The sequence below is a fragment of the Chironomus tepperi genome, unplaced genomic scaffold (assembly GCF_022539635.2).
Source record: "Chironomus tepperi strain 1889 unplaced genomic scaffold, CSIRO-AGI_Ctep_v1 contig_128, whole genome shotgun sequence".
Taxonomy (NCBI): domain Eukaryota; kingdom Metazoa; phylum Arthropoda; class Insecta; order Diptera; family Chironomidae; genus Chironomus; species Chironomus tepperi.
This window is the reverse complement of record NW_027226250.1, coordinates 1,584,125-1,605,260: the sequence shown is the minus strand read 5'-3', so window position 1 is coordinate 1,605,260 and position 21,136 is coordinate 1,584,125. Positions and strand designations below refer to the sequence as shown.

The window sequence follows — 21,136 nt, the reverse complement described above, 5'->3', positions numbered from 1 at the left end:
TTTTTTTTATTGCACCATTCTTTTTACAACTCATTCGTAAAATATATTTCTTATAATTTCACGTTCTTCATTGCTCTTTTTTTAGTCTTTGAAAATTTATAAATTGAGATCACAAATTTATGATAAGGAATGGAAATAACAAATAAAAGCCAGACAGGCAAAATTAACCAAAATTCATTTCTTCAAACTTGTAATTCAGAAGTAGCACTTGAGCTTAAACGATGACGATGATGATGATGATGATGATGATGGATAAGAGTTACTCACTTTGTGACTCATAATAGGTCCATTCATTCATTCATGAATTTTTATTTTTAATTTGCATTGTGTGTCCATATTCATTAGTGCTATAAGAGCTACTTTATGATGACAGTCGACTTTTATATTCTTTTATAATTTTTCTCTTCTTCTTTTTGGACTACACATGAGTAGATGGATGGTGATTTGTGAATCATTTCAAGTGTGGACACTCGGGGTGAATGCTTAAGTTTGATGGATGGAAAGTAAAGTTGAGATGTTTATAATAATATTTAGGGTTATACATTTTGACAAAATGAATTGAGATCCGGACCACTTTTTTGACGGCATTACTGCATTTAGTCTCCAAAGAGAAGATGTGAGTCGCGTTTCAAATGCATATGATACGAAGGACGTTTTTATAGTTTTGCATGTAGAGTATGGAGCGAATGATCGGTATCCAATAATTATGTCCAAAAAGATGCAATCACGCCACAGAGCCACATGACTCACCCAGTTGATGGTTAAATTATCAAAATTTTATTAAGCTTCTAAACCTAACATCTTCAAAAATAGGCTAAACTTAGTCCTTACCTGACGTTACATTTTCTCAAAAATAATTTTCCATCGTTTCCAACAAAAATTTTATAGCTTATAAAAATAAATTTAAACGACTCGACTCACTAATTAATACCAAGATTTGGAAAGCATTTTAAAAAATTCAGAATTATATCAATCAATGGATAGACCAATCATCCTCCTAAGAGATTTTATTTTAATATATGTATAGTCACAGCAGCAGCATCAATTTCAATAAAAAAAGAAAGAGAAAAATCATGGAAAATATTTACGATCATTTTAATTGCAATAATCAATTAGAATTTAACGCTTCTTTGTTAATTTAACACTTCCGTTTTTTCTTCTCATTTTCTCTTCGTATTTATCCCTCTTCTTGTTGCTCTTTGCTTGTTCTCATTGCTGTGCATTGAAAGTCAATGAAATGAACTGAAATGATTGAATGAATTAATTTTAAAACATTCATGCATTAAATTTCCAATTTGATATTTTTAAAATGCAGTTTATACGAACTGAATGGGATTGTGACTGTAGCATAACAGAGTTGGCATGCAGGTAGAAATAATTGAGGAAAGCCCGACGAGTCATGGTTTAAATAGGTTGAAATCTTAAGCCGATGGTCCCTTCCGCAGGTTTTTGAATTTTGCAGATTACTTCTTCCTGATGGCCGTCTTCCGCATATGACCCATGTGGGACTTGCTATTACTGAAACTTGTAAAAACTCCGCACCTTGTATAGGCCCATAAATGTAGGTTTTGTTATGATATTGCAAGTTTAAAGTGTTTTGATTATCAAGCTTACATACCTTAACTTATATGTTCATCGACACCTCTAAACTCATTAAAATCCCTTTACAAAAAACAAATTGTCAATCAATCTCCAAAATATGCGTCTTAATTACTCATCACGACGTGCTTTTCCGCTCTTCTCAGGCTTTTGTTTTGAAAGAATAAGACAAAATTAATTTAAAAAACGAAGAATGAAGAGATCGAAAAAGAGACGAAATTAAGAAATAAACAGAAACATTTTTTGTGTCATTAATCAGACTAATTTTCTTTGAAATAACATAATTTTTTTACACACCTTTAACATTTAACATATTTATTTCTTCATTTTCTGCACAAATGTACAACAGAATTAATTAATTCACTTTAATTTATTTTTTTTTCTCTTCAGCTTTTTTTTTTTGGAGAATTTCTTTACCAATCCAATCGATTGGATGCCTTTCGTGTCTTCGTTTATTTGAATAATTTGTTGCAAATTGGAAAACGTGTAAAGGTTGTTGCAGCATTTGTTAAAAGGTAACAAATTAATAACGGACACTACAAAAAAAAGAGTTTGGAATTTATCGAGGAATTCCGCGAGGACAATGATTTTATGAAATGTCGCGATGATAAATTTATGATTGAGTTCATGAACAGATGTATTGTGATGTTTTTCAAGAATTACATACAATATTTTGTGATTTATTAGCTTTAATAAAGTTATCAAAAATAATTAAAATTCTCATTATGTATAGATGTCTCGAATTGTGTGCCAAAATTCCTTAAGAGATTTGTAACGTGTGACAACATGTTCTTGTAATTTTAACAACAAAAATATGAAACTTTCTTCAACATTTCTTTTTTTTAAAAAGCAATAAAAATTCACAAAGCAAGCTTGTCAAAAAAAATTATTTTTGTCGCAATACTTACTTTAGACATTAAACTCCGTCTAATGTCAGATGTAAGTTAATGAACTTGAAGTAGTAAACTTACTTTATTTAGCTTTATATTTAAATCACATCTGACATTTTTTGACTTGTGGGGAGATAGACTTAAAGTTTTGTATTATTTAATGATGATCAGTTTTCCTTGATAACGGTCATTTGAGATTTGAATAATATTTATTGTACATAGTTGAAAACCCCTTTTCATAAAAGATGCTCATTCTGTTTTTGACCTCGGATAAATAAACATCTCATTTTTTTATAAATTCGTTAGGAAGTAGCTTTAATTAAACTACAATCATCACAATTACAAAATGTCCTCAATACTTATGATTCTAACTTCACCCTAGTCATCTTTTAATTCAAATATTTAATGACAAAGCAGATAATTTTTAATTTTTTTTTTGTCATTCGCTTATTATAATTTTTGGACATCGCGAAAAGAATGAAGTAATAAAATTATTTTATTAGCCTAAATCTGTGTCACATATTAAGAAATTACGTGAGATATTTTAAACAAATTAGCCGAACATATTTTTAGCAAAGCTTGTTCACCGTTACTGTATTCATATTAAAATTACCTACTGTAGTGAGAATTTATAGACTTTAAAACTTTGTAATCCCGAAGTTATTATTATTGGACTTTAATTAATACAACTCATTTTGCATATCGCAGTATGAAACGTTAATTAATGAATATTAGATGATCTGGGAAAATATTTTGGGTTCTAGAAATTTTTATTGGGGTTCAATACCCCTCATTATTTTGTAGATTTAAGAGACCGTCATCAATTTTATACAGTAGTAAAATTTGCGGAAAAACTGAAGACATTAAGGATTAATACCCAGCAAATGAGGAAGCCTCAAATTATCTATAGAGATAGTATCACTTGGTACCTGCTACTCTCCACTATTAAATGATGAATGATAATTTAATTGCTATCAAACAAGCTTTAGATAGACAAGAATATTCTCACATTAAACTTTAAAAAGGAATAAATTAAGTAAAAAAAAACAAATATTTTGAAATAAATATTTTTTCAGCTATAATTCATGCCCATTAAAAAGCAATAAAATAAAATGTTTTAATATGATTTTTAAGTTGAGAATGATCATAAAAATAAGACAAGACTCATCTACGAACAAGAATTTATATATTTTTAGTGATAATGCAAAACAGCTTACGAGCGCTGAAGTCTCTCTTATCAGCACGACAAACAACAAAAAAAATTCTGATCATTAAAAAATGAATGATCATTAAAAAGTCGTAAAAATGTTTTGAATCTCAGTTTTATAGCATAATTATAATTATTTTGAATAAAATCTTATATAAAAATTTTACTCCATTGACATTTGAACTAAGAGAAAAAATGAGTTGACAAGGAACTCAATCAGTTAATTAATTTTTTTTCTGTGTGTTGACGGTCATGGGATTTCTGAAGTTCATAATACTATTTTTAGATTTAAATAATTTTTTTAAGTTGCTTAGTTGCTATTCAGATTTTTTGTGTATTACTTCTTCCCAATTCAGCCTCAATAATAGAATCAAAAATATTTAATCGTCAATTCGCGACTTTTCAGTTTATAAATGAAATTGAAGAACAAATGACAAATGTATTAGATCATGAATCTGTGCCTCACAATTTCTTCATTTAATTTTGCTTTAATGTTCATTTGAGATTTTAATAACAATTATTGTCAATAATTTGAAAGTTCTTTTTAGTCGAAATCGTGAAAAAATTATTAATTTTAATAATTTTTAAACTTTCTTGATGCGATATCTTGAGTCTGTTTGTTGCATCCTATTTTCATTACCACTTTTTGTAATTGTGGTGACTCTAGCTTAATTAAAACTACTTCCTAACTGATTTATAGATAAATCAAATGTTTATTTTTCCGAGTTCAAAAACAGAATGGACATTTTACATGAAAAGGGGTATTCAACTAAGTACACTAAATATTATTCAAATTTTAAAATGATCGTTAACACAAAATTTATTGCTAAATGTCATTCAAAACTACAAAACACCCTCAAAATCACAATCCGAACTATGGTTTTCGTCTCAAATTTCTTTCATTTAATTACCATAATTTTGTGATTTTATTTTCTGCAATAAATGAATCAACTCAACCGACAAACTGCACATAACATTGATAATCTCTCCCATACAGAACACAAAACATCTCTCGAAACGAGTTTCCTGAATCATAAAAATAAATTCAGTCTCTATTGTGCTTATGTGACATGATTTTCATTTCAAATGAAATGAAGCTTCATTTGAGCGCAATCACTTAATGTTACAATTTTATTTCAGTCTCTTATCCTCTCATACACTGTACATACATATGATGAAGGGTATGAAAAATCATCATCATCATCATGTCTGCCATTTATGCGCAGATGCTGTACATATCGTACACACAGAGAAATAAGAGAGCGATTAATTATATGATGGGTAGTAATAAACAGTTCATAATCATCCCCTTCATATTACAATTTATAATTTAACAGGAAGCTGCAATCAAGGACTCGTTATAATGAAATTTATTTCAAACGAAGATTTCTTCTTTCTCTCTCTCAATTAAATCAGAATCATCTAACCGTCCTTCTTGCATTACGCAGACTATACACAACAATAAAAATGTCTAATTTCAGAATGAATTGACATTAGGGACTGTTTTTTCTTGTTCATGTTTGATGATGAAGGATTCTCAATGGAAAATTAAAGAGCATCAATTTTGATGAAATAATAGGATGAGGATTAAAAGTCCCAAAAGAAAATGTTACGTATCATTTAGCATTAAAAAACCTTATCATTGTTAATGTACTTAAAATACTTTCTGCTCGTTACGCAATTGACTCGCTCATTCATTCTGTCATGCCATTAATTAACTTATTATTAGATCAATTTATATTTAAAGAGAATGACGATTAATTTCTTTTTGAGGTTTTTCTGGCTTGTTTTGTGGGTGCAATTTTGTTACTTATTGTTAATGGGAAAATTATTTTTGGGAATTTAATTGTATCAATAGAATTTTAGATGGTCATGTATGGTCATTTAAAGTGGTTTATGGGAATGGGGTAGTAAAATGTTTAGAAGGTAATGATGTGATTTGGATTGTGAAGTTTTATGTGAATTTTTGGCATCTGGAATAGATTTTATTGAGGTTTAAAGTGTTTTTCATAGAGATAGCTACCAGATGGAAGCCAGCGATAAAGCTAGATTTAGGTTACGTCTAAGGAAGGTCATGGTTGAAATTGATTTGTATGACGAGTGAAGTAAATAAGTAAGAAGTGATTTATGTTCAATTTAAGTTTGAACCAAGTGTTCTACATCATGATTCTAATATTTTTTACCTTTAAGTTCATACCTCAACAGCCTCTTACTCACCAATTTAATGCTAATAATAAAATACTTGAATTCATTTGTTCCATTAAAAATCCACCATCAAAACTTCATGCTAATTTCGTTCCACATCAAAGGTTCCAAGAACTTAAACCACAAAACTTCATTTAGTTCCTCTAAACACCTCTCATTACTTCAATTTTCTCAAATTTTTTATAACAAATCGAGTCGGCCATAAGAAAATTTACATAAATTCTTATCGACTCTACATCTAGATCATTTTGTAATGAAGATAAATATGCTTTAACGTTTTCTACCTGGTCAATTTACTATTTATTACATTATTGTTCTACATTATAGCCATTCTCATTTTTAAGACACTCTATGGAGTGTGTCTGGTCGAAGACAAATAGTGAAATTATGTAGATGAATACATAATATTACAAATACATACACCCTCTTGATTTTATGTCATCATAAACACTATGTTTTATTAGTTGAAAACCATGTCAAATGTACTGAACGACTGTGACGATGAAGGGAAAAAGAATTGTCTATGACTTGTGAATTACAAATTACTCATTACAGAAGAAAAAAACAAAAGAGGAAGAATAGCTTGAAAAAAATTCTTTCCGTACTTTTGAATGTGTAAAGTGTCCAATAAAGTCATAAAATTCACTGATTTGTTTATTTTTATGGTGATAAAAACATGTTCTTTGACCTAAGACGATTCAAAGACTGAAACTTCTTTGGCAAAGTGTACTTACTCTTACCACAAACTGATAATCGACATGGAATGTTAAAAGCAATATATATTGTAGCGTAATATTCATTTTGAGGATGTGATTCTGTGTTTGTTTTGACTTGATGTGTCAATGAAGGATTAAGAAGTATGAAGTCTTTATTTTGAATATTTGTTTGATTAAATGATTGAGCTGAAAAGGCTCGATGGTGTAATGGTTTTGTTCTTTGGGACTAAATCATGGCACATCAATTCTGTAATCACGAGTTCGAAATTCGGAATCGGATTTTTCGTATATATGTCCTTTTTCGAATCATATCTACTAGAAACGCGGCTCACGCCTCCTTTTGAGGCACAATCAGTAATGTCGTCAAAGTAGCGGTTCGGATAAACACAAAAAATCATAGAAAATTCAAAAAACCTACAAATGCGTCATATTCAACACACAAAACAAACTTAGCTTCAATCTTTTACACAACATTATATATTTTCAGAGTGAGAGATAATTTTAAAGTATGAAAAGAAAACATATAACCCTTAAATATAGCCCACTCATAATAATTCATGAAATTTGTGTTCATTAAATTATGTTTCAATATATATCTGTGTGTACGCTGCTCTTTCTTGTCTTATTCTACGTCTTCTTGCTCATAAAAAATCCATAACAAGGAACATGAAGCTGGTGCAGAAAGATTTGTTAAAAAATCTTTTTTCAATCTTTATTTTTTTTTTTGTTTATTAATAACTTTTTTTCACTCTCTCACATCGTTGTGAAGATCGTCGTTCCGTTTCGAATGGGTTGTTCATGTTGCATGTTTAACTTTTGTATAATCGCACTTTAGCTCACTTTAAGCGAATGCTAATGAGAGTAAAGTTGACATTTGGGTAGAGTATTGGGCCTTTGTTGTAAACCTATGAGTAATTTAATGATTGGTGCTATATTGCTTGTTATATCCTGCCTTAAAGTCTCTAAAGATCCCAAGAAATTGAAATTTGAATGCGCTATATCCAATAATCTCAAAAAGTATCCCTAATAAGTTACAAAATTCATTTTTCGATATAATATTATTAAATGTATCGATCTGTTGTGTATCAGATCATACACATCGAACAGCAGAGAAACAGTGGAAACGGAAGGGAATGCTAAACATTTTTTAGCTTCGCTCGTACATCTGCAAAAAGATTTTTTTTTATATACACAACACAATATTGAATGTATCTCATGTTATTTATTTATGATTTGCACATTCATAAATTTTCATACATATTTATTTTATCATATTTCAATATAAGCGTCGAAATGCATAAACGCTGTTTTCACAATTTTATTTGCTTCTCACACCATTAATGTGTAGCAGGGAGGAATAAAAATATAAAAAGAAGGAGATGTGATGATGATCATCATTCGGGTGAGATGAATATTCTTTTCAATGTTTAATATATGTAGCATGAACGTTTTGGAGCGCTTTTTTATGGAGTGGTAATGAAGGGATTTTGGTTAATAAAGGATATTATTAAAGCAACATTGATTATATAAAGTGCTGCTTTATAACATCTGATATTATTGCACTTTGTTGCTATAAAAGTTTAAAGTTTGATATTATGTTGGTGTTTTGATACGATGCATAGTCACTTAAATGTGCCAATATGGCATCGGCCTTACGTGTCAATGCTTCTCTATTCAATACCATGATACAAGGTTAAACTAGTATCAGGATGATTTTCTTAAAGAAGTCAGCTACACACGAATTCCAATGTACAAAGCTTGCAATGGGTTCGGAACCCTAACTAACCGATCGATATACAATTAAATGCTGCCATCACGGTGACGAGACGGCAGTTTACTTTCGTGCAGTATAGTAACTCTAAGAGGCGACCATTTGACGATATTGGATCAATCTATGCCGATCGGGATCTTTTAATTCACAATATATTTTTCCATCACGCTAAAAAAATTACTCAGAAATCGCCATTATCCCTAAAGCTGAAAGTGTGAAAACTTAATGAAAGCAAAATGTAATTGCATTAATTAAAGTAAATTTAATGGCTCAGTGAATATACAATCATCATAAATGTTTAAAAATGAAGAATATTTTCGAGAAGCTACTAAGTAGTTTTGCGGTTTTAACGAAATTAATTCAGTGCTAGTAATAACAATAGTATCAACAATAATAATTGTTATATTTATATTATGCATGCTCATTTTCAATTGAGCATATTCTCGCTATTTTATTTCACTTACTCATTATTATTGTTATTGGTCGATGTATATGTTGCGCCGTGGATCCCGAAACGAACAGTAAAGAAAAGAAATAAAAATGAAAATATCTGTGTGGGTAGTGTGTGGAATTATGTTCAATTTTCAGATAATTTTCATGTGCTTCATTTACTTAACGATGATGTGCGAAGAATTAATAAAATGCTTGAAGGCTTTATTAGATGCAATCGTGAGGTACAAGTAAATTTGTGTGTATATACGTATATGAATATATATAAAATAACTTGATGAATTATTGTATTCGCTTTATGGATGACGTCTTATGGAGTTCTTGGAATGTGTCGCTACTAAAACAAACTTGCTGTGTTTGCTCTTACAATTTATTTCTCTCTTTTCTTTGGCAATTTTTGAGTGCAGTTTTTTGTTAAGGGATTTTCGGGCTATTGTTCATTTTGGGTATATGGATAGATTTGGATTTATTTATTTTTAACAAGAAAGGTTCAATGAAGCATTAATGTCATAAATTTTTGTACTTTGTAACTTTTATGATGATAACGGTCAATTTAAAATGTGTTTAAGCACGTGGAAATTTTTTTAATTTAACAGCTTTAAGATGTATTTAAATTTTTAATTGAATAGGAATCAGCTGCATTGAAGCTAATTTTTTTGGAGTTGAAAAATCATCAATTAAAGCATTTTGCAATAGTTTTACGCTAGCAAACCAAGTGATGAGCCAGTAACTTGATGATACTAACTAAGGCTCCAATATCGAACTCTCAACGATGTCCAAACGAACGATTCAGCAAATTAAAGTGAAGTTAAAATCGTCCAAAAATGTTATTAAAATTCATTGAAATTTAAAACGATTTTTTGAAGATTTATTTACATGACCTTTTGAAAAGCGCTTAAAATAATTGATCTGAACTAACTTTTCACACATTATTTTTCTTGCACGTCATTCACATTGTGAGGAAAATAAAATGATAATATATGAGAATCAAATGTGTTAAAATATGACCAATTGAACCTTTGTTACCTTTTATATATTATTTTTGGTTTTATTGTTGTTACAGATCTATAGTAATTCTCAAGTCCATACTGAACAATTCATCCTTCTATTATATTTGACAAAAGACCAATTATTTAGTTAGTTTTTCTCTTCTATTATTCGAATAAGTCAACAATGGCCAAAGAAAAGAACATTTTTTTCTCATAAAATTCTTATTAATTAAACAATAGAAGAATTCGCATTTATTCTTTCTCTCTGAGGACAATGTTTTTGCCTTCTTGACAATAATAATAGGTATCAATGTCCAATGCCACTTGAGGATGACATAGAGATGTTTTTATGTTTTCCATGAAAGTGAGAATTTTATGCTGCATTACCTGAACATAAAATGTTTAATCATTTATAAAAAAAGTTAATTTTTAAATTCTATAGATTTATATACCCGAGATATAAATGCTTTTTTATTACTTCTTCATAAAAATGACATTATAGTTAATCTATTTTGTAAAATCTAGGCTTGATGCTTGTTTTTTAACAGTTGGTATGGGTCACGATGTGTGCATTCTTGATCCAGGTTGATTTGATTGAATGAGTTTTTAGAATTTGTTGATTTTAGTTGGAATTAATTAGGATCTAGTTTAAGGTGGCAAAAGTCGGGTATTGCCGCATACAAATTCTACTTCAGTAGATTAAGCCTTTCCATAGGTCGACTCTTTCAGCAGATGACTCCTTCCATAGGTTGCCATTTTCCACTGATGATGCTTTCGCAGGTGAGAGCCGCACAGGGGCCATCTTCAGAAGGCGACCATTGATGGAAGATGACAACCTGTGGTAGGGTCCATCTGTGGAACCCGTGATTCGACAGATTTTCGCCGATTATTCCTACCAAACTGTGAAATCTGAAAATAATTGTAGCAATTCAATCCATTCACCCTGGCCACCTCAATTGGTCAGCACTTCTTCTCTTTTCAAACGAAAAATTCCATCGATTGGCAAAATCACATTAATTTAATTTCAATTTACTTTGAAAAAATTTTCTGTTAATATTTCTTATTTTTGTGCAAAGTCAATGAAAATAAAAATGAAACATCTGTAGCTGTTATTGTATTGCATTGTATGTTTCTTCAACAATTATGATTCGTGTGTTTGAAATTTATTTTATTGTCATTCTGTTGCTATTTCAGCTGAAAAAATGTTGTTTTGTGGTTAGAAATTTATCATCGATACCTTGTTACTTTATAAGTCTTTCATTCTATGAAATGTTTGCTCTATTGATAGATAGCATAAAATAATGATTCTACAAATGTTATTTTTGGATATGAAAAATTGTTTTCTTAAGAAATGGATGTGGATGTCTTGTTCTGATAGCACACGATTTATGTAACTTTTGTGTAAAAAATACACATTGCGTTGGCACATGCAGAAAGATTTGCTTTGTATTTTGGAGGCTTATTGATAAATTAATGAAAATCAATAATCAAATTTAGCTTAATAAAGTATTTATGGCATTTTGGGTCTCACAGTTATCATGTTAATTTTCCTTGCTATTTTATAACCAAACAGCTCCCATGATTAAAAATCCCAAAAAATTACAGAAACAAAGTAGGAAAAAATTTATAGCACCAATAAAATTATACCATAACTCATTCAATTCCATTCTCTCTTTCTCTTTCTCAATAAGCTGTAAAAACCATCATCAGTAACCGAAAAAAAGAGCAACAAAATTACATAAAAAATCATAAGAATGTAAATTACTTTTAATTTATTTTATATTATTAAGTGGAATCGTGACTCAGTAACTAGAACAATATTAAAACATTTTTTCGTTTCTTTTCTCATTCTCTAGCGCTTATAACTTACCTAACAAAAATTATTTCATCTAATTTAGGAAACAAAAACAGAAGATAATTTTTTGTTATTTTCATTCGAATGATAAAAGCAGGGAAAAAGCAATTAGAGTCCAGGATGTTTTGACTAGAGATAATATTGGTAATTTTTGAGGATATGTTGTGATATGGAGCATAATAACAAAATTTCTAATCACAGTCCCGTCGTATTTTAGTCGAAAAAATGAATATTGATTCCACAATGGGATCACCACTATGTGCGTTGGATTGTTGAACGGACGAGGAATTTGAAGTGTAGTGGAAGAAATAGGGACGAGAGTTACACAATTGCCTTAAGATAGGAATATTGTCAGAACGGACGAGAGCCTCATTTTATTCAAAACCTAGATTTGAAAATTATGTTCAATGTGCTTGATCCTACATAAGTACTTTATGAATAAGTAATTTATGAATTATATGTAAATGTGGATAATTCCTAACAGTCGTCAATCAACGCATTTAAAATCATATCTATTTATAAAATTTAATTATTTGTGTCACTAACGAAAAGAGAATTGAATACATAATTAGGATAAAATTCAGCAAAAAAATTAAGCTCATTACTGATAAAGGATGAAGAAAATTTGAATTAAGAATAACGTCTTTCCGTTTAACTTTCTTTCCATAAATCTTATCAAATTCCTTTCCCTCTAAAGCCCATAAAAATCTAAAAAAAAAAATCATAAGAAGCAAGAATCATTAAGTATTCTATCCATCCGCTCTGGAGAAGCATAAAAAGAACAAAAATAAGAAGAAAATTTTTCTCGAGAAGTCGAAGAAATAAATACATGAAGAAACTAAATTGCTATAATGATCGCATTAAAACTTTCTTATGATGCTTTTCAGTAATTGCAAATAATAAAATTTGTTGATGAATACTGGGTGGAGTTTACTGAGTGTTAGCTATTATAATATTACCCTTTGCACAATATTAAATAGTTGAATGTACAGTCAGAAGCAATTCTCTCCCGTCTTTTTTTTTCTTTCTTTTATTGTGTATTTATATACATAAAAGAATTTTGTTCAAACACATTTAGCCACACCTCTGATATCTTGTTACTTACGATTTTTTGTTTGTTATATATTTTATGCTTACCAATACATCCACAACTTATCTCCTCTAATAGGTCAAATTATACCGACCGAAAAGTCGAGAGCGAGAGAATTGCGTTACGAGAGAGAGAATAAAGGTAGAAGACTTGTGTGAATGTAAGGGAAGAGCTTGGAACAAAAAAATTATTTTGAATTCAAAAGTTGTTCATCCATCGTGCTGTTCAAACCTATATTCTCGCGCGTCTTGCGATCATTGAGAAAAAAAATTATATTAAGTTTTAAAGTGTTTGAAAAAAAGAAAAAAAAAATAAGAAGAAGAAGAAGGAAGAATATTTTAATGAATAAAGTTTTTGTTAACTTAATTAACTAATTAATGGATTAAATAAGAAGAAAACAATTTGAAAGAAAAAGTGTGTGAATTTGTAGAACAAAAGAATAAATAAAGTTATAGTCAAAAAAATATATAAATATTTAAAATTATGATGACTATGCCTCCTTCGGCACATACATTGGCTGCAAGTATGATGACAGCAATGCCAACAAAACCTAAAATTGGATTCTCAATTGATTCGATCGTCGGCAATCGAAATCAACATAATAAATCGCCATTAAATTTTTCACAAAATGATAGTGAGGGTTCGGAGGCGCCATTGAGTCCATTAAGTGATTATGGATATCAACATAGTAATAATTCACCGAAACACAATAGCGATATTGCAGCGGCAATTAAATTAAATGAATATGCACAGTTAGAATTAAGAAATAAAATTAAGAGATCATTGAGCACATCACCGCCGGTATCACATCAACATCATCATCATAATCATCATCATAGCAGTCATGAAAAAAGTATGGAAAATGATATTCAGAGACATGAAATTCAAAAACAAATGGACTCACAAACGCGCTTGTCAGACGACCGTCGATCACAGTCACCACAATCGCCATCAACGCCGCCGCCAACATCACAATCACAGCAACAATCGCACATGCAAAAACAGCCAATTATTGTACCAGGAATTCCAGCCAGTATTTTAAGACCTACAATGTCACATGGAGGACAAATGCCGCCAACTATTCCACCAGAAATGATGGTCGCTCAGAATCCGTTTTTTCGGCTGGTCACTTTCCAATCGCTGCCAACCTAGCGGCGGCACAAGGTTTTCAGTTAGGCGCACTTCCTCAACACTTGCCGCCACAATTTCACAATCCGAATATTCCCCGCGATAGTTATCCATTATATCCATGGCTTCTTAGTCGACACGGACGAATATTTCCTCATCGATTTCCTGGAAGTGAGTATTAAGTTTTATATTTTCTTACTCTCCGTTTCTTATTCCCAAAAAAATCACATTCACATGCATACGTGCAGACATATGCGAAAGAATTTATTTTGACTGCTGACGGGCAAAATATTTTAGCAATATAATTAATATTTCTTTCAATTTTCATCTCCAATGTGTTATCTTGTTGATGTTGTTGTTACTCTCGGTTATTTCTTCCGTGGATCCACGTAAAATTGCTGGCGTGAACTTGCAAATATAAACCGAAAAGGGAGAAAAAGATGAACGAGAATTGGGAAAAAAATTCTCTTGTTTGCCTAATTTGTGTTTCTTATTGTTGAAGGGATACATGAAGAAGATTGAGAAGCTTTCAAGGCTTTTTCACTTCAGGAAAATAAATTGATGGTGCTAAATTTTTTGAAAATTCAGAATTCCAAAAATTGTCAATTATTTTAAAATATTTTTGAAGTTTTAAGGCTTTTGATTTAAAATCAGACATATTTGATACTCCTGTACAAAATGTCAATCTTTTCAATCAATTTTGCTTGTCACAATGTATGCCGTCGCAAAAAAATCAAACACATTGTTTCCAATTCTCAAACTAAAAGCCCTAATGATTCTATATAGAACCAATCAATCAACATCCAACAATTTCTAAAGAAAAATGATCCCTTAAAAATTGAGACTACTCAAACTAGTCACATTAATCATGATGAACATCATTATTATGTTCTCAACATGAGTCCTTTTTTGATGGTAATTTTCAAAGTTTTTCCGCTCATTTTTCAAAGTTTGTTTAACTAATTTAATGAAATAAAAGTGAAAAAGCCTCGAAATATCTCCGATTCTGATTCATTTACTGCTAATAAAATACTTTAAAATATAAAAAGTAAGAAAAAAATGTTAAGGCAAGAAAATGTGCAAGGAAAGTAGTGATTATGGTGTACTAGATGCAGTTCTTTTTCCTTCTTATGCTTTAATACATATTTGCCTTTGTGGCTTTTAATGCTCCAAGTATCAAGCTCAAAAACGTGACTGAAATGTAATTTGATTGACTGTAATTTGTGCTTGAATACATTAAATTATGCTCTTCGCGATTCAATATAAAACCAATTATGGCTCGTTTGCCTTTTCATTCCTCCTTACCATCTCTCACTCGCTAACTATATAATACACACACTCTATACCTCTCTATGCATGAGCCTCAACTATGTACAAACATTCAACATAATAATGCATTATTGTTTAAGTTGCGAAAAAAAAACGAATCATTTTTCGAAAAGGGAAAAAAAGAAGGCGTTTAAAGTAGTGAAAAAAATTAACAAACAAAGTAACGATCGAAACCTGCTAATTTGCTGTAAATGGACTTAGATTGTGAGCTTGTGATTAAGATAATTTCATTTCGATTTTGGCATAATATGCGAGATAGCATTTACCAAGTAATTTTGAGAGCAATTTTTTTCCATGTACTAGATGCGATAATGTGATCACTTTGTGTATTTTGTGTTTGGATTGATGGAATTATGTGAATTGTTCTGGGTAATTTTCTAAATTTTCTAAAGGAAGCGAATTAGACAATTTCATAAATTGTTAGAAGTTTCTTGCTTGACTTTTGAGAATATTGCTAATTTCATTTATTCAAGCCATAACTATTTAGGTTCAAAATTTCAAAATGTTTCATAATTTAAAATTCAGTTGAAAATTGAAACGGTTTTAAATTTTAAAATTCTAGCAACCGTTAAAAATTCAATAAAAATTCTAACTGCGTCTAAGATTTTTAATCCTTACTTTTGTTCCTCAAACACTAACAATCTTTGAGCTGTTTCACAACATTTTCAACTCTCAAAAGCAGGCAGTTTCAAACTCGTACCAAATGAAACAAGAAACGAATTGACTTGGTCTGTACATTTTCGTAGCATGAGAACTGAATCGTTTATAATTAAATGTTATTAAGCGTTTCAAAAAAAGTCATTAATAAAATGTAATTAGACGCAATGTGTACAAGTTCACCGTATATCATGGCATATTATGTGTATAGCTTCAACTTATGATATAATTAGTGATACCCATCTTAATGTTGAATTAATTATTTGTTAATTCGCTTTTATAATTTCCTTGACAACTTTATACATCATGAAAATATAATGGACGAATGAATTCCTGAATAATTTAGTGCCCATTCTCACATCAACAAGCATGGGCTGTATACACATTTACTAAATCATTCATCGTTTCGTGCTTTTTTGAAATAACAATAACTTAATGTGTTGAAAATTTCGATTAGTAATGTTTTCATTATAATAAATTAGCAAAATCTTATGGCTGACTGTTGATATTTTTTTTGACGATTAATACCATGCGAAATGATATTTAATGCATTGATTTTTGAGTGCATCGAGAAAATATTATTCATTCATTAGTAAAATTAATAATTTTTAATGAAAGATTTTTCCATGAAAATGATTTAATGGATAGTCATATTTCAAAATTTTTAATGGAACATTAATCATAAAAAGATTCGACGAAGCTTCTTCTCAATAAAAAAAAAATATTAAAAGTATATTGGCATTGAAATCACTTTTGTAATAAAATTGTTTTGACAGTATGAATAAGGAAATGTGCATTTAAATTATATGATATGGTTTTTGAGTGATGGAGACGGTTAAGTTGTGAATATTAGTGACTTGTGAAGCTTTATGAAGTGAGGAATTTTGTGCTATATTCTGAAAGTGAATTGAAATTTTAGGATTTTTTTCTTAAAATTTAAAATTTTACAAAACTTTAAATTTTCTTAACAAAATTTAAAAGTTTTCAAAGTCAATTCTAACTTTATATGGACTGGAAACAAACTTTCTATACAAAATATAACTTAACTTCGAGCTCAGTTTCAAAGTCTCAATCTGTCACAATCAATTAGCTCTAAAAATCTCTCATAACATAATAATACGCAATAAAGTCATTAAATATATAGAAATATTACACAATCGTCGATTAAGCAACGTAATTTCAATATTGACAATTATTATCAAATTTATAATTTATCAAAACCATGAAATTGTCATTTTATGAAGCAGACTTTTCTTACCAGCAACAGTGCATGATTGCAAATAAATTACACATTAAACGATAATTATATTTAATATAAATGCTTGATCATCAATAATCGAGCATGCATCAATATAAATTACATTTAATTCACGTTATGATGACTCAATAATTACCAGTTAGTTGAGATGAAAAACATTGAGAATTTAGATGCGATGAGATAAGTTGAGAGAATGAAATTCTTTAGTAAATGTGAGAGATGTTCTTAGATTGGTTAGTAATTAGTTGGTATTCTGTGGTAATTGTGAGTTCAATTAGGCAATAAAGGAAGAAAAGTAAAAGATAATTTGCAGTAATTCAAGAAGTTTAACAAAATTTAAACATTTTGATAATCTAAAACAGATCTGGAAATTGACTCGGAATTTGACATGAGTCGGCTCAACTTCATATAATTTTGGGTCGACTTCGAGCTCTGATCTAAACTGTCCAATTTTTTTTAATTTGACTAAACTCATTTATTATCTCAAACAATCTCATGCAAAACATCTTACGATCTTCATTAGCGACGAAAGAATTTCCTGAAATTTAAATTTTTCTCAGTTCTGCTTACCTTTTTTCATTCTTCTCCTTAAAAAGAGAATACATCGATGGAATTTTTTAACCGACAGAATGTAAATGACTACTAAATTGTTGCAATATTTTAATGAAAATTGATTGTACCAGACCATTAAAAAAAGTTTGATGACTTTCTGCTTGCAGATGTTGATGCTCCTCAAAAAACAAAAAAATATTTTCCTTAAAAACCTACATCATAAAATAACATACATCATTAACATATAATTTAGCCATATTTTAATCTCATGTTTGCATTCTGCATGTTCTTTAATGAAAGAAAAAAATTTTTATTTCATGCACACACTTGAAAAATAATTCACAAATTTGTGTGTATTGAATGGAAAAAAAATATATACAGAATGTTGATTCAACAGTGCTCAATTTGTTTTAATGTGTTTTTAATTGCTATATGTAGACCGCCTGTAGCAACATAAAATTATTAACTTTATTAAATGTTAAAAAATAAATAGTTTTGCTCATGACGTTAAATTATCATTTTTTAAAGAGGAAAATGTGTATGTACGCAATGTGAATATTGCGAGGGAAGAAAAACTTTGGGAACTTATTATGACTTTTATGAGCGATTCAATGAGCTTGTTAAACAACATAATCACTGTGGTTTAATTGTGCATTAAGCCTTCATTTTATAAATCTAAAAATTAAATTGAAATTGTCAAGTAAAAATTTTCCAACCTCAAAATTGCCCACCCCTTGATCCACCTAAATACATGCGAACGCAACCAACATCAAGTCATCGAATTGATGGATATAAAATTAAAATTAACTTACAATAATGGGATACTCAGCATATGAATTAATCATCAATTTGCTATATCATTAAGCTTCATATAATTTTTCAATAACAGACGCATATCCTGCAACAAAAAAATGCACAAGCACATTACAAAACATTATTGCATTTTAATTTACTTTTCTTTTTGGCTTATTAGATTCTCCTTATTTTACAGACTTCCTCCTGCATCCTTTCCGTAAGCCAAAACGAGTGCGCACAGCTTTCTCGCCGACTCAACTACTCAAATTGGAGCATGCATTTGAGAATAATCAATATGTCGTTGGTGCCGAGCGGAAAACATTAGCACAGCAATTAAGCTTAACTGAAACTCAGGTAATTAATTGAAAACAATTTGTATTTATTAACTTAAGTTTGATGTTAGGCAATGATCTTTGGGATAGTTTGGACTTTTAATGAAAGTTAAGTTTTTAAATAAATTGAGGCATCCTGTTTGCCGCGGGATATTAATATGCAATTGTCAAATCTAAAAATCGATTTAAAAACTAAGCTTAATAATTGAAAATTCAGACCAAATTTTCCCATCTCCATTCACAAATCCATTTCATGTGAGAAAATGTATATAAAAAATGAATATCCATGATACATTGTACATGTACATGCCGTCTCAAGTGCAAGAAAACATACTGTGGCGTGAGCACAATAAATCATAATAAACTAGTGAAAAAGATTGCTTTAAATTAAGATACTTCGTTTGTTTCTTGCTCTCTTTAACTCATTAGTTGCTTCATCGCTCTTCATCTACTGTATTAAAAGCATCATATATATGAAAATGTTAAAGAGGATGATGAAGAATGTGTGTAGAGGCTACCTAATATCCCTCAAGTATTCATTATAGATTGTGTTGCAATTAAAGTAGCTTATGAAAATATTGACTTTTTTGATTGATTTTTGGAGGTACTGGAGATTGGATTATAAACATTTTTGATATATTTTGAGGAACATATTCAAAAGAATAATCCACATTCCTCATCATTAGCAAATAAAGAAATTAATAATTTCATAAAAATGTTCATCTTCTTCCTTCTCACATTTTTATTATTTTTATCATTTTTACAACATCCAAAAAAATAAATATACATGTCTACATGTACACAGAGAATTTTACACATTTTTGGCACAGTTTGAGACTTTAACATGAAAATGATTTATAACGATTGAGTGTTCAACAGAAAAAAAGCTCTCTCGAATGGTGTGTTCATGATGGCATTATTTATTAATCTTCGTGATTAAAAAAAAATTCTCTCGAATATACATTTTTTCTGTGGATATCTGATGAGATAGATTGTTGGCTATATATCAGCCGGTATATCATAAAAAAAAATCATTTAATTAATATTTTTTTCATTTTCTTTATTAACACAGGTCAAAGTGTGGTTCCAAAATCGCCGCACGAAATTTAAACGCACACAGCAAGAGGAAGGTGATTCAAAATCAGGCGGTGGTGGTAATCATAGTAGTCGATCCGATAATTGTGAAGATGAAGATGAATTAATCGATATGGATGATTGTATGTCGGGTGATGAAGATATGTAAATTAAGTATATATAGATTAACTTTTATTTAAAGGAATATTCGTGTGGAAAGTTAAACTCTTTGTGAAACTATTTTTGGTGCTTGTTGCTAATGTTCAATATTGATTGACTTACTAGTGACTGAGAATTTTATACAAAAATTCGTCTCCAGGTAGAATTGACTCTGGTCTGAGACGAGATTCACACTGACCTGGGTCCAAATTTTTGGACATTTTTAAGGTCGCGTACCTTCCGAGATTAATCAGTCATATTTTAAATATTTACCTTTCTTCACCCAATCAGTACCAAAAGCATTTTCACATCGAGCAATTTTCCCCTCAAAAATCTCAAAAACACTCTTTAAGAAATCATTAATGCTAAAAAAATTAGATATGTATTGTCAATCTAATTAAATGTTTATATGAGTATGAAAAAGGTTCTAGTTTTAAGGCCCACTGTATAAAGTAAATAAAATGTTTAAGAAAATAATTTTATCGTAATTAATATAATTAAAATATCTTATTCGAAAAAAACAACTATGAAAATGATGATTTTTATCTAAAAACACATGAAAATTGACTGTAATTAAGTACAAAAGAAGATTTAAAAGGAAATGCATTAAAGAAATTTCAAAAAAATTAATTATTTGGTTTTAATTCAATATTGATTGTTAGATTTTCAGCTTCCATCTTTTGAATTTTGAATGATTATAATTGATTTTCGTGTGAGTCGAGGTTGCTCGGTGGCGGAATGGTTTAGTACTTCGGTACATAATTATTGCAACACCGATCTAGCGATCATGGGTTCGAGACTCGGCATGGGAAATTTTTCACATGTCCTTTTTCGAATCATATGTAGTGTAAACGCGGCTCACAGCCTCCCTTTGAAGGCTACAGGCAGTAATGTCATCAAAGAAGTGGTTCGGATTCCACTATAAACTTGTAGGTCTAGGTTTGAGCGAGAGATCTGGCGAATCCTCCCTCGTTAAACTCCAAATAGCCATGAAACGCATATAAACGCGCAGCTATGGACCTTAAGGTCTGCAATGCTAATGTTTATTTATTTTTATTATAATTGATTTTAAAAAGACTC

At 29.9% G+C, this 21,136-nt stretch overlaps 1 long non-coding RNA gene and 1 pseudogene across 1 annotated transcript; one reads left to right on the top strand and one right to left on the bottom strand.

Annotated features, from left to right (window-relative positions):
- Window positions 1–1,144: 1,144 nt before the first annotated feature.
- Window positions 1,145–2,008, bottom strand: LOC139087684 (uncharacterized). The gene is made up of 3 exons (XR_011544151.1): window positions 1,897–2,008; window positions 1,327–1,746; window positions 1,145–1,242 (listed from the first exon to the last, which is right to left on the bottom strand). It is a non-coding gene; the product is annotated as an uncharacterized lncRNA (long non-coding RNA).
- A 10,988-nt stretch (window positions 2,009–12,996) lies between these two features.
- On the top strand, window positions 12,997–20,618 carry LOC139087633 (homeotic protein empty spiracles-like; annotated as a pseudogene).
- Window positions 20,619–21,136: the final 518 nt, after the last annotated feature.